This window comes from Nuphar pumila, chromosome 11, assembly GCF_984573655.1.
Source record: "Nuphar pumila chromosome 11, dmNupPumi1.hap1.1, whole genome shotgun sequence".
Taxonomy (NCBI): domain Eukaryota; kingdom Viridiplantae; phylum Streptophyta; class Magnoliopsida; order Nymphaeales; family Nymphaeaceae; genus Nuphar; species Nuphar pumila.
Genome location: NC_143259.1, coordinates 101973685 through 101988891, shown reverse-complemented (window position 1 = coordinate 101988891; position 15207 = coordinate 101973685). Strand labels below are relative to the sequence as shown.

The 15207-nt window shown below is 35.3% G+C and overlaps 1 pseudogene across 1 annotated transcript in view; it reads right to left on the bottom strand.

Annotated features, from left to right (window-relative positions):
• Positions 1-1311: 1311 nt before the first annotated feature.
• LOC149822629 (uncharacterized) overlaps positions 1312-15207 on the bottom strand; it is a 36772-nt pseudogene continuing 22876 nt past the window's right edge. The window contains exons 12-14 of the transcript XR_016426079.1: positions 1941-2022; positions 1779-1832; positions 1312-1690 (exon numbers count right to left, since the gene is read on the bottom strand). The product of XR_016426079.1 is annotated as an uncharacterized LOC149822629 (transcript). The remainder of the gene's footprint in view (positions 1691-1778; positions 1833-1940; positions 2023-15207) is intronic.

Sequence of the window (15207 nt, the reverse complement as noted above, 5' to 3'; positions counted from 1 at the left end):
AAGAAATGGTATTTAAAGCCTCAAAATTTTATGAAAATTGTAGGTTGTTCATTTTTTAAACATTATAAAAACTTATCCATGCATCTGAATCAAATGTTCCAAGAAGTGACTCTTATAAAAACAAGCATACGGATCACATCCACCCACAATTTCAAAAAACACCAAAAATTCATGAAAATAAACTATCATGTTTCATTTAATAGGTTTTTATTTTCCTATATTATATATAAGTGGCAGTTGTCTACCACTTTTTAAGCCTACCACTAGTAACTAAGTGTTTTCAGGTTGTTTTTACAAAATCAGCCCAGCAAATGTGTTTGGCATGATCGATTTAGTAAAAAATGGCACTTAGATCATGTTTTCTCGGTAAAAACATGACTTTTTAAGCATTGAATACTTTTTAAAATTGTAGACAGTTGATTTTTAAATCTTATAAAAACCTCCCTTTGTTTAAAAATTGAACCATCTAAAAGTTATTCCTATAAAATCAAGCATGTAAATTATGGTCAAAATTTAGAAAGAAAAAAACCTTAGCCTGATAGACTGGTGAAATGGCAGAGGCAGCTACCACCTAATCTAAGAGAGTAAATATTTAGTATGAATGAAGTTATGGAACTGTCGACTGGAACTCACCTTTTCCATGTTTTCTCATATTTTTTTAGTTCGAGCCACATGGATGTGATATAAAAAAGTTTTGTTTAATAGAAAATGGATTTCAAATCATGTGATAGTGACATGCAAGCAGTTTTTCAAGAGCTTCGAAATCAAGTTATAATGTACCAAAATCAATTCTTACAAAAACATCATTTTCTACATCAAAAATGTACAATCCAAGGTTCGATCGTTAGTAAACAAACCCATCTTGAACACATCTATATATGGTCAGATCGAGGTGATATAACTGGCACCAATGCTTTTCATTTCAATAGTTTGATACCTTCATTAGTACTAAACAAAAACCTATATATATATATATAGATATAGATTTTTTAAGTCATAAAATTTTGGTACACTATGAGCAGTTGATTTTTAAAGATCTTAAAAAACCTATATGCACGCTATAATCACATGATCCAAAACTTGTTATTAAATAAATAATGCTTGTAGATCATATCTATAGGGTTTGATCAACAAAAGAAAGTTTTAAATTTTTTAAAATTGAGCTTTTATTAGGTGAAAGTAAGCCCCCCTAAGCACCGTATCATTATATATATATATATATATATATATATATATATATATATATATATATATATATATATATATATATATATATATATATCATGATGTGGATGACGTGTACAAACCAGGAGACCAATTTTCCTTTGCACTGAAATTTACAAAGCAGCAACAGCAGTAGAGCCTGCCCCTCCCGTTACTTTTTATCTGAATTGCAAAAATCATATATGGCCCACCCTAAAAGCGTTTGAATTGAAAGCTTACATGGCAGACCAAAAGGATTGGAGACAGCTTTCTGCTCCTTTTGCTACAAAACTCTTTCGAGTATGAACAATTCATTGACCAAAATTAACAGTTGGCTTGGCCTATCTGCCAACAGATTTGGGCTGAAATGAAGATCTTATGTTGGTGGGGGGAGGCAACGGCTCAGGGCTCTGAGAGACTTCCAATGGAGTTGGTAATAGGTCCAGGAAGCTTCCTTGGATGGGCTGATTGGGACTGGTGGCGGTGTCTGCAGAGAGAGAGAGTATCAGAAATTTGAAAACCATAATCTAACGGGTTGGGACCATAAATTGACTCATGGAAGGCTTTGGTCATACCAAATAATGACTTGATTGATGGTCTCTTTTGCTTGCTCTTTTTCTTCAGTTCCGCTGCATCAGAACAGAATTATCTCAGACAAATTGTAAAAAAGAATATCATGTTCATGTGCCTGTGTGTGTGTGTGTGTGTGTGTGAGAGAGAGAGAGAGAGAGACCGACCAAGGCCAGGCACATGATTGTTCACAATATCAAAGTTCTTGTATGTATATCCCACAAAATTCACATCTTTGGATGAAAGCATCTGCAGGAGAAGAGAAGACACCCATATTAACTGCCATCAGGGAGATGTAAGAAAATCTCAAGACCGGAGAAAAATAAGATCTATCTACATCTTATATAACATCAATCTGAATCCAGTAGATTCAGCACTATCTAAACCAGAAAAGCTTATTTAAAATAGGTATCAATATAAAACACCGATGGATTAAAATAAGCTTAAAAATGAGTTTTCAAAGCTTGAAATAATCTAAATTGACAAACAAAGGGCAGATAAAAGAATCAACGAAGCTGAATATAAAATACAAAACCAGGAAAGAAAGGTACTCACTTGGGGGTAGACAGGAGGGGAAAATACCTTTGTCACAAACGAAACAAATACTAACACCAATAATAAATTGCAAGAGTACCAACTCTCAAACAGAAACTAAACAGAACCAGATTGATAAAATCTTTAAAAGATTGGGGATGAGAAAAAGAGAAAGAAGAAGAAAACAATAAGATGGCTAGCGACAGATTACATATGTGATGAAAATGCTAAAAGGTTTGGGAGGAAAACGGTAAAAGCTTGAAAGTCAACCTTGTTCTATTGATGGGAATATACAGAAAATGCGTTCATCAGAAGTATCTTAGGTTTTTCTCTCCAATATAATTTCTTTATAGCATTTTTCCAACTCAGGAATAAAAGGTTTTCTATTTTTATTTACCAACTTCTTAATGTTTAAGGACAGGCCTGATACCAAAAATCTTAAAAGGGGGTACAGGCGGGAAACCTCATAGGATCCATGGAAGGCCACTGATAACCAAGAAAAGTTAGAAAGTTGGCAGATAAATCAAGCATTAGAGCTGGTATTGCCTCATGCCTTGCATTTTAGCTAAACATATCTTAGCATATTCATTAGATCATATTCCAAGCTCATATTTGTGATAATAAGCATCATGACATCTGCAGCCAAGGGTGCTTTGCAGCATAGTTGGCAAACTCATGACTCGGGCTCGGATCGGATCCCTACTGGGTCACGGAATCAGCTGGTTGACTCGGTGAATCGGTCGAGTCAGGACTATATTTTATAGTGTACGCATGTGAATAAGACATGGAAATAACTAAACTTCAAGCAAATATGTTAATAGCTAAGTTACAAAAACATATAATTATACATGATTATTAACTTTTTTCATTGAACAATATTAGATTTTTCATAACAAGTGACTTTATATAAGAATTATGCATTAAAATAATAAAATACATGATAAAAATTTTTATTTAATAGGTTGGATCGCAGTCCTGAATCGTGACCCAGTTGGGGTCATATCTGGGTCGACTCGGGCGATTCCTGAGCCGACTTGCCAGGTTTGCCAACTATGCTTTGCAGAATCACACAAAATACATGAATTGATTGTCAAACACACAGAAACGTTGCAAATTTAGAGATCAAATTCAATGAGTAAGAAGTGAACTGCCAAAACTTTTATGACAGGGTTAAAGAAGAGATATCATCATTTCAAAGGAAAGTGCAAATATTCAAATAGTAAATCTTGGAAGAAGGCTGGTTAATCATACCCAGTACGCATAGCAAGGATAATTTGGTAAATTTGGTGTCAGTAGGAAAGTCAGTTTGAACCAACATAATTTCATGTAATTCTATTTCATTAGATACTGCTTCATGCATAAAAAGTTGCATACTTGTTCAAAAATCTTAGACTATTGACAGCAGAGGTTACCATCAACTGCAAAAGTCTAGTAATTAAGAAACCATGACACTGCTACAAGTTAAGACCAAAACATTCTCTTAGCTTGAAATGTACAATCATAATCATATAGATGTGCTGATTAATCACGTTATTGCTAAAAGATAAAACCAAAACACTCTTAGCTTGAAGTGTACAATCATAATCATTTAGACCTGCTGGCATCAATGCCATCACATTCTATTCCATGATCAATACATTATGCCTAACATGCATGAATCATAAACGATGCATCATTTTTCAATATTTCATAATTAATCCATTAGCGCCTACTAATATGCACAAATCATTAATGATGCTTCACTTTATCCATTTGAATAATACTCCAATAATATGAATGAATATGTGAAAAATTATAAATTAGAAATCTCAAGCAGATTTTTGCTAAAGCAATTCTAAGGTACATTATCAGTCAGCTCTACTTTGGGATGTGTGTCCAACACAGGACCCACAACCCATGGCCTGGACTTTGATATCGACCAGAGTTCCTATTTCAAATGAGCCTACCCTAGCATACCAGGGACTTCAGGAATTACCAGAGTTCCTATTTCCAATTATCCTACCCTAGCATACCAGGGACTTCAGGAATCATATCCCCACATACCAGGGACTTCGGGAACTATTATATGTGATCAATAGCCCACAAACCTGGTGACTATGCCAGTCAGCATTGAGACAGACACTGTGGTCACCACCTGAAGAATAGGAGCCCAGGAGATGACACAAAAACACCAATCAGGACACCTCTTCATAATTTGAGCAAGGGCATATTCTAATGACTAGTATGAAGGTAGCTCCATATGATGAATAAGTACCCACAGAAGTAGAGTTTAAGATGACAAGACAAGCCATCACCATGACATGGGCTTATTGAGGTGGCTAGGTAAGCCATCCTTAAGGGGTAGACATTTGAATGGCCCAACCCAGACCCATTGCCATGAAAAGTCAAGACCCAATTCTTGTTAGATTCGGGCCGGGCCCAGATTTATCTGTCTGGGTTCCATTGGGTTGGCCCTTTAAATCTGACTAGCGAATAGGTCAGGCTCCAATAGAGTTGGAATATTACTTCTATCCAGAACCTGGCCCGTTTGCTAGTCAAGGTGGGTGGGGACTGACCCTCAATGCCCACCCTGAGCCATCAGCTGATGCTTAAGATTTAAATACAACCGCAAATTCCAGAAATAAAAAAAGGACTTACGTTTTTTGTTCAAGTGCACTGATGAATAAATTATACGAGAACTTTTTACCATCTTATGATCCGATTTATAGTAATAAGCTACAAATTGCTACACTATTGTACCAGTTAACATCACCTTCACCACATGAAAACAATAAAAAATAGCGAAATTTTCAAAGATACCAAACTTTTTTGTAATAATGAAAAGAGCACCTGAGTTTAGAAAATGTTAAAACTACACCCATATTTTTTCTCTGTGAATCAAAACAAATTTTCGTCAAACTAACTTGGATTATCTAACTCAAGATGGTTAATACCTCTCTCTCTCTCTCTCTCTCTCTCTCTCTCTCTCTCTCTCTCTCTCTCTCTCTCTCTCTCTCTCTCTCTCAATAAACCCATCCTTCTTTTACAGAAACACACCAAATTTCTATGACCAGAGGCGTCCTCCTTTCATCAAGGACTCCCTCCCAATCATTGCTATAAGACAGAAACAATGAGCTACCATGTACGAACGGGACAAAACACAGCGAATGGCCACGAAAAAAGGATATTTCCGTAATGGTGGTTTGGTGATAGTGGTGGTTGCTAAAATATATATATATAATTTGTATTGTATTAGTTTGCCCGACAAGGGCATTTTTGTCTTTTCACATGTATTTATAATTGTTTATCAGAACAACTATATTTTTTTTCTTATTTTCTTTCTCTTTTTTTATTTTTATACCATTGGGGGCCCCACTCCATAGAGTCGTTGGGGCCCAACGGTATGACCGTTGGGAGCTCCCCAAAGACTCTATGAAGGGAGCCCCCAATGGCCTCCCTTTTGAGTTGTATATAAATAGGGAGGTGTTTCCCCTATTTCCTTCAATGCTTTTAAGCATGTTATTAATAAAACCATATTTTTTTACTTGTTGGTGTTGCCCTTTGTAGGCACTTTGTATTGTTCAATTGTGGACTTTTACTTGTACACTTTTGTGCTTGTATTGTGCATTTATAATTGTCCACTCTTGGACTTGCACTTTGTTCTTGTAATTTTACATACTTCATTACATGGTATCAGAGTCATAGTGCTCTTGGTCTCTTAAAGAGTAACCACTGAAAGATCGTGATATAAGGATCGACATGCTTGCGGTAACTCAAGTAGAGGGGATCTTCCGTGTTCTTCCATAATCCTTCTTCCCTCTTCTACTAAGCCAAAATGGAGAATAAACAAAAGATTGATCTCTCTTTCAAGTTAAATTGTACCAATTACATTACCTGGGCATCCACCATGAAAGGCAAGAAGCTTTGGGGATATGTAATGAGCTCTATTACTGAACCTCAACTCAAACTCACCAAGTTGGAAGGAGGTCAAGAAAAAACTTTAGAAAGAAATGTTCGCATAAAAGCTATTGAAGACCATCAATCCAAGATAGAAGATTAGAAAAGTAAACATGCAAAAAAATTTGCATGGTTTATAAAAAATGTTGAGCTCAAAATATGTGCCAACATCGTTAAGTTTTACAAGGCAATGAGGTATTATTTTTTATGAAAGGTACGTGTACACAAAAAGTTCTTGCAAGGCAATTCTTTCTTCAAGAAAAAATATATACCATCAAACTGAGTGTCTGTGATTACTTTAGTACTCTTAGTTCCTTATGAGATGAATTATCTCATTCTTGAACCCATGTGGGTCGGTAGTGAAGATGTAGAACTAAGAAGAGAGCAAATAGAAAAAGAGCATTTTTTTCAATTCTTACGTAGACTTAGTCCCGAATATAAACAAGTTAGATCTTTTCTTCTTTATAGATCTAAGCAGCTTCCTTTGAAGGACGTCATTGTCGAAATATGCCAAGAAGAGACTCGTCTTGATATGATAAAAGGAAGAGATAAAGTGCTTAGTTGTCATAGGCGTTAAGCGGAGCCTAGGCGGCGAGCCCCTAAAAAAGTCTAGGCAATGCCTAGGCAGTACCCAAAATAAAAAAAAACATAATAAGAAACATATATACAACATAAAATCAATCAATAATAAGCAATAGACAAATAATATATCGTTGAACAATGTAAAACAATTATATTACATAACCTTAACCTTCTCAAACAAATTAAGAATAAATTAACAATTGAATAAACAAACCATACAACTAACAATGTAAATAACAATACACAAAAAATAAAATCATGTATACAAAAAAATTAACAATAACAATAGATATAATACAAACAATAGACAAATAATGTCTTATTTTTATTCTTTTCAACAATAGACATAATTCAAGCAATAAACAAATAACATGTCTTCTCTTTCTTCTTCTTCTTCTTCTTCTTCTTCTTCTTCTTCTTCTTCTTCTTCTTCTTCTTCTCGAAGAAGAAGAAAACAAATGCTTTGAAAAAAAAAAGTGCCCCACTGCCCAGACTTGGTCGCCTAGGCAGTGGGACCGCGGCTAGGTCGCCTAGGCCGCCTTTGACAACTAAGATGAAGTGTTAGCCGTGTCCAAACCCGGCAATCATGTAAAAACTTACAAGCCTCCAAACTTTGAGAGGCAAAATGGCTATAATGGTGGCTACAAGAAGGTTATTTGTCATCGTTGTCATTAACCGAGTCATATACGACCAAATTGTCCCAAGTTATACGACACCCCAAAGAACAAAGTGGCTTCCGTTAAAGAAACCACACCAAGGAATGAAGAACCAATCAAAGGAGAAGATTCTTTTTCACTTGTTCAATTATTGAAGGTACTTCAAATGTTACTTAAATTTCCATCTACATCGGGTGTCGTGATAGTCTCATCTTCTCCTCTAGGTATGTCTTGTTGGATCATTAATTCAAGGGTCTCCTTTCATATGACACCTCATGAGAATGGTTTATCTGATTTATGCACTAACTCAAAAACTTCCTAGGTTTCAACTGCCGATGGAACATCTATGCAAATTAAAAGTATAGGAACCTTAAATTCTTCTTAAAGTTTTTTTGTGCCAAAAGTGAGGGTTGTTCCTCAACTGAATTTAAACATTTTTTCTGTTTCACAAATTTTTTATTATGGATGTAAAATCTCCTTCGCATCTAAGGGTCGCTCCGTGCAGAATCTCCGGTCTGGGAAGTAGATTCGAAAAGACCATAGGAGGGGAGATCTCTTCTTCATGAATTATCTAAATCTTCCTTCAAATTCTTTTTGTAATTATATCCAAGATAAGGATATTAAAACTTAGCGTAAAAGACTTGGACATCAAAGTTTCTCAAAGATGTATCTTCTTCCATGGATCCAATTCCTTAATTTGAAATCTAATGTGTTCTTTTAAAAAAAAATCCATATAATTGTCAAAAATCAATTTTAAAGCAACATTTATATTCTTAGATCTAATTCGATCGTGAATACTTATCAAATGAGTTTCAAAATTATCTAGAACAAAACGGGATTTGTTACAAAAAGTCATGTCATAAAACTCTCAAACAAAATTAATTAGTCGAAAGAAAACACATTATAGAAACCACTAGGACACTACTTATTTCTAAAGATATTCCAAAAAGTTTTTGTCGTGACCGCTCTAACATCATATTTGATAAATAGAATGGCCTCATCATCCTTGCAAAATGCATCCCCTTATGAAAAATTACTGAAAAGAACACCTGATTTCAAGAGGTTGAGAATTTTTGGTTGTAAGTGTTAAAATGTAAAACTGTACATATATATATATATAATAATATATTATTATATATATATAAATACAATTTTCATTTCTTTCTTTTCTGTAATTTTTTTTCTTTATTTTTATTTTTTGTCTTTATGTCATCTAGTTCAGTTTGAACTAGAATGACGATTGCTAGTCAAGTCTGGACTTGACTTGACTAGCAATAGAGTTGTTGGACTGACACATTCCAACAACTCTAAATAGAGTTGTTGGACAGTGTCCAAAAGCTCTATTGAGTCATCTTTCAACTGTGCATATAAAGGGGTGCAGCCCCTCTTGTATTTCATTCAAATGCTTCTTAAGCAATTGGTTTTTCATATCAATAAAGAATACATTTTTATTTTTATTTTGTTTCCAGTTATACCCTTTTTAAGGGTTATGCTTTAATGTCATTCTTGACACTTGCCATTGTGAATCTAAGCTCGTGTTTCGAAGATCCCCATTTCATTTCATGGTATCAGAGCCGCGGAAGTACTAAATCTTGAGGAAAAGTTGTCTCCGTTTCCATGCCTGTTTGCAAAAGTGTTCGCCACTTGAAGAGAAGTGTTTTATCACTTCATTGGGGAAGATTTCACATCTTGTTGTATTGTTTTTTCCTTCTTTCTTTTTCATTTTCCTTATTCTTTTTCTCCTTGTAATCGATGGATGACAATGATAAAGTCGCCATCATGCCTATGAAACTAAGCGATACGAACTATGTAACATGGGCTTCAATCATGAAACACCATATATGGGGAAAAGGCCTATGGGGGATTGTGGATGGTTCTGATTCGGAACCTAAGTTATCTCTTACTAAAAAGGAGGGAGATAAAGAGGTCCCTCTATCGGAAGAAGAGAAAATCAAGGCTATTGCCTCATTCGAGAAGAAATGAAAAGAATGGAGAATATCTCATGCGAAGATAATGTCATGGCTTATCAATAGCGTTGACATTAAAAAATGCTCAAGTCTTGCCAAATTTGATCATGTCGATAAGGCATGGGAATACCTTAAGAATATGTATTCCCTTAAAGATATTGCACACGTGTGCAACCTCCAAGAAAAAGTTCGAATGATGACACAATGAGACAAAACTATTCGTGAATATTACAATGGGTTGTCCGAACTTTGGGAAGAACTTTCTCTTTTAGAACCAAAGTGGCATTGTGCCGAAGACATTGAGCTTCGTCAGAAACAACTCGATGCTGAACATTTTTACCAGTTTATCACTGGATTAAAGCCGGAATTTGAAACCACTAAATCGGCCCTACTTCACCGGGGAAAAATTCCTTCTATTGTTGAAACTATTGAAGAGTTAACAATAGAAGAAAATCGTCTCCAGAAAGGTTCTTTAAAAATTGAAGATGATTCCGTTTTAGCCATGTCTAGACCAAGGAATCATGTTCGATCATATAGGCCTTCTCACTTTAACCGACAAAATGATGACTATGATAAGAAGAAAGTTATTTGTCATCACTGTCATGAACCGGGACACTACAGGCCACAATGTCCCAAACTTAAGGAGCTGAGATAAAAAAGAGTTGCAATTGCTAGATCGGAGCCTAAAGATCAGGATGCACCAGTTTCCCTGGCCCAACTAATGGAGATTCTTCAGCCTCTCATCAAAGGTGCATCTTTCTCATCTGAAGCTTCAACAGACGCAGCAGCCTCATCTTTTTCTGATCTAGGTAAAATTTCTTGGCTCCTTGACTCTGGTGCATCTTTTCATATGACCCCAAATAATCAAAGTCTATCTAAATGTGTTAAAATAAAACAAGTGTGTCAAAGGTCTTTACTGCTGATGGGACTTCTCTTGAAATAGAAGGAATAGGAAATTTTGAAAAAATTTATAAAACAAAGAAATTTTTTATTCCAGAAATTAGACATGTTCCCAAATTAAATTTAAATCTTTTATCTGTATCTCAAATTTTTTATTATGGGTGTAATATTTTTTTTTCTTCTCATGGTTGTTGGGTACAAGATCGCCAGTCAGGCAAGCTGATTGAGGAAGGACATAGAGAAGGAGGACTCTATTACATGGATTTTTTGGAAATGCCGAAGAAAGCTTTTTGTTATAATATTCAAAAAATAGAGTTGGAACTGTGGCATAAGAGACTTGGTCAACCACATATAGCCAAAATCCAATATTTTTCAAATCTAGAAAAATTTTGTAACTCTGAATCATTTGATTGTAAAGATTGTATTCTCGGCAAAATGAAAATATTACCATTTCAGAACAGAACCTTTTTCTCTTCAAGACCACTTGAATTAATACACTCGGATGTTTGGGGTCCTGCACCAGTAATTTCTAAAGAAGGATTTGTTTACTATGTTATTTTTGTCGATGATTTCTCCCAATATACGTGGTTGTACTTTCTCAAACATAAGTCTGAAGTATTTTCATACTTTCAAACTTTTCATAATATGGTTAAAAACAAGTTTCAAAATGATATTACTATTTTTCGCACACATTCAGGAGGAGAGTTTTTATCCACAGATTTTCAAAATTATCTTAAATTGCATAGCATCACACATCAAAGATCTTGTTCTTATACACCTCAACAAAATGGACTGGCAGAACGAAAACATCGTCATATTATAGAAACCAGTAGGACTTTATTAATAGCAAATCAAGTCCCGAAAGACTTTTGGGCAGAATCTGCCTTAACTGCCACCTATCTCATTAATAGGATGACATCTTCTTCGTTACAAAATATCACTCTCATTGAAAAACTTATAAACATTTCTCCAGACTACTCTAGACTAAGAATATTTGGGTGCAAATGTTTCATATTTACTGACAAAAATGATAAACTTTCCCCTCGTGTGATTCCCTATGCCTTTTTAGGATATGCTGAAAACCAGAAAGGTTATAGATGATTTGACTTCAAAAATAATAAACTATATGTGTCTAGAAATGTTTCCTTTCTTGAAAAGGAGAGCTTCTTTGATTTTAGAAAATTAAAAGATGTCACTGAGTACTCCTTTTTGCTAGATCTAACATCAACATCTGATGAATATGACATTGACTGTAACTGATGCAAAGCAGAACCGGGTCCGGTCTCTGCAGAATGACCCAGGACAACACCAATGGGATGGTGGAGACTCATCAGAACGAAGGTCTGAAGCATGCACACACACGTCAACAATGTTCCATCTCGACAGCGTTTCAGCAGCATCGGGTTTGTCTCGAGTCCAAGGATTGGACCCGAGATCCAAATCCGTTAGCAACCTTTTAAATACCCTATTCTAGGGTTGCGTGAGGGGAGAGGAAAATATTCAGAATTGCAGCAACTGTCAGTTGGGTTTTTCCTTTTGTTCTTTTTTGGTTTTTGCTGAGTCTTTTCTTTCCCAGTCAGTTTTCCCCTTTCTCCATTATTTTGTCTTTCTACACATTTTTCCCTGATGGCATTTATTCCTTTTTTGTCTCATTCAGAGCAGCTTTTCTTTTCATTTCTTTATTTCTCTGTCACGTCAGTTTGCAACAACTTTGTTTTTTTTTATTGTTTCCTTTGTTGCCTGTGGTTTTATTTCCCATTGCTTGTTTCAAAGCCTATTGAATAAAATCAGCAGTCCAGCACCGTTAGTTTATGGTGATCTCTTTACTCATTTTGGCACATCGCATGATCGTGAAAGTTGTGCCCCTACTTACTACACCTCAAGTGCATCACAGAATCTGATATTCACGTTGCATAACAATGATCGAAACTTCGATGTCCATGCTGCATCAACTAGTGTCTACGCCAACATCCATTAGCGAGAGTTATTGGTTCCCTCGCTGCATCAGTAACTTTGATGATGATCAAAGAATTATTGATCTTAATGTTGAAAATGAAGAAGTTTATGGAGATACTAGTATTCAATATTTCAGGCGACAAGAGTCTAATCCTCCACGTGCACTTGAAAAATATTCTAACATTCCAACTAGACAATCATCCAGAGTCTCGAGGCTTCCAGGAAAGTTTGTATCATACGAGTCTTTCTCACCCACATATAGGGCAGTTATTGCATTAATTCACTCATATGAAGAACCATCCACATATTTTCAAGCAAAAAATGATATCAAATGGATAGAAGCCATGAAAGCTGAATTAGATGCACTTGAAAAGACTTCTACATGGAATATTCAAGATCTTCCTCAAGGGAAGAAAACTATAGGATGTCGATGGGTTTATAAAATTAAAACCAAGAGTGATGGTACTCTTGAAAGATATAAAGCTCGTTTAGTAGCCAAAGGTTATGCCCAAGAATATGGGATTGATTATGAAGAAACCTTTGCTCTGGTGGCTCGTATGACAACTGTCTGAACCTTAATTGCCTTAGCTTCTATCAAAAAATGATCTATTTTTCAAATGGATGTCAAAAATGCTTTTTAAAATGGAAGCCTAGTTGAAGAAGTATACATAGAACCCCCTCCTGGTCTAAGTATTCATAAGGGTAAAGTCCTTCGCTTAGAAAAAACTCTTTATGGACTTAAACAAACACCAAAAGCTTGGTATGATAGGTTTAGTCGTGTTATGATTGATAATGGTTTTCAATTCTGTTTAACTGCATTGTTTTGTTTATTAAGAATTCTGATGCAGGGATCATTGTGTTTTTTCTCTATGTGGATGATATGATCATCACCGGAAGCGATAAACAGGGAGTTGAAACAATCAAAACACTTCTTAAATCTCATTTTGAAATGACTGATTTGGAGCTTGTTGAGATATTTTTTAGGCATTGAAGTTGCTTATTCTCCTAGAAGATATTTATTATCTCAGACTAAATTTGCTTTTGATATTGTTTTCAGGTCTGGTATTACTGATGATAAGAAAGTTGACACTCCAGAAGTTGTTAATGTTAAAATGAAGATTAATGATGGAGAACTTCTTGCAGACCCTACTCCTTACAGACAGCTTATCGAGGCACTTTCCTATCTATCCATTACCAAACCAGATATAACACATGTTGTTCACACAGCAAGTCAATTTCAACATGCTCCTACTTTTGTTCATATGGGAGCAGTCATGTGTATTATCAGATACATTAAGTCCTCTCTTTCACGAGGACTTTTCTTATCTTCCTCCTCTTCTCTTGATTTAATTGCATATACTGATACTGATTGGGGAGGCGATCCCAATAACAGACACTCAACCACTGGCTTTTGTGTCTTTTTAGGGGAATCATTGATCTCGTGGAGGTGTAACAAGCAGCAGAAGGTATCTCTCTCATCCACCGAAGCTGAATACAGAGTCATGACAACCACGACCATGGAAGTAGTTTGGCTCCGACGACTGCTTGCTGACAAAGAGCTGAAGCAACAAAGGTTTCGCAAATGTGTTGTGACAACAAAAGTGCGATCTACATTGCCAGTAACAGAACATTCCACGAACGCACCAAACACATCGAAATGGATTGTCACTACGTCAGAGAGGAATATCTACACGGGATAATTGATCTGCCATATGTCACTTCAGAATATCAGTTAGCATACTTTTTTACAAAGCCTCTCGCTGCGCCCCGATTTCACTTTCTCTTAGACAAACTTTCGCTCATTGTACTGTAAGTTTGAGGGGGAGTGTTAAAATATAAAACTATACATATATATATAATAATATTATATTATATATATATAAATACAATTTTCATTTCTTTCTTTTCTGTAATTTTTTTCCTTTATTTTTATTTTTTGTCTTTATGTCATCTAGTTCAGTTTGAACTAGAATGACGGTTGCTAGTCAAGTCCTATCCAGACTTGACTAGCAATAGAGTTGTTGGACTGTGTCCAACAGCTCTATTGAGTCCTCTTTTAGTTGTGTATATAAAAGGGTGCAGCCCCTCTTGTATTTCATTCCAATGCTTCTTAAGCAATTTGTTTATCTTTGTATCTTAATCAAATAAGAGATATCAAAAATGGATAATAGACCATAACATTCATTAAGAGACAATGATTCAAAACATATTTTATGCATTTCGATTGAGTATTATGCAAAACACGAATTAAACTTAAACATTGATAAAACACACTAAGTTCTTGAAGAAAGATAAGTGCACAAATGCCACACTAAGAATATTTGAACAAAAATATCTCCAAGAACCATGTAAAAATGCCTTCAAAGATGTGCACTTCAAGTGCCAACACCACAAAGGAATACGTGTGCAAAGACACACCAAGAACACTTGAATAAAAGTACCCAAAGGTACAAACGGGACACCCACAAATGCAAAAGATTGAATCTCTTAGAATAGGTGAGCCCTAAGGCTCCCAAAAGCATTCTCACAAAGGGTTTTATCCATATTAGGAAGTAAGGAGTGTGTGCACAGAGAACACTCACAAGTGCACAAAGACACAAAATATGAGATTTGTATTAAGATCAAGTAAAAAATTTCATATATTGGAAATATATCTAAGAAGACAATGTTCACACAAGAACAAATTGCTCCCAAGGGAATGTGTATAAGAGCATACGAAAGAAAGCATGTTTAACACACATAAATCAACAATAGAGAGATATTTTATCAACAAAAGATGAGTTAATGATTTCTCTCACATCTTAAAAGAAATTCTATGCCAAACAAATGCCATATGTGAACTTGCAAGGACATGATCTAATTAAAAAACAATCACCCAAGAGTCAAGAATGAATATTATTTGA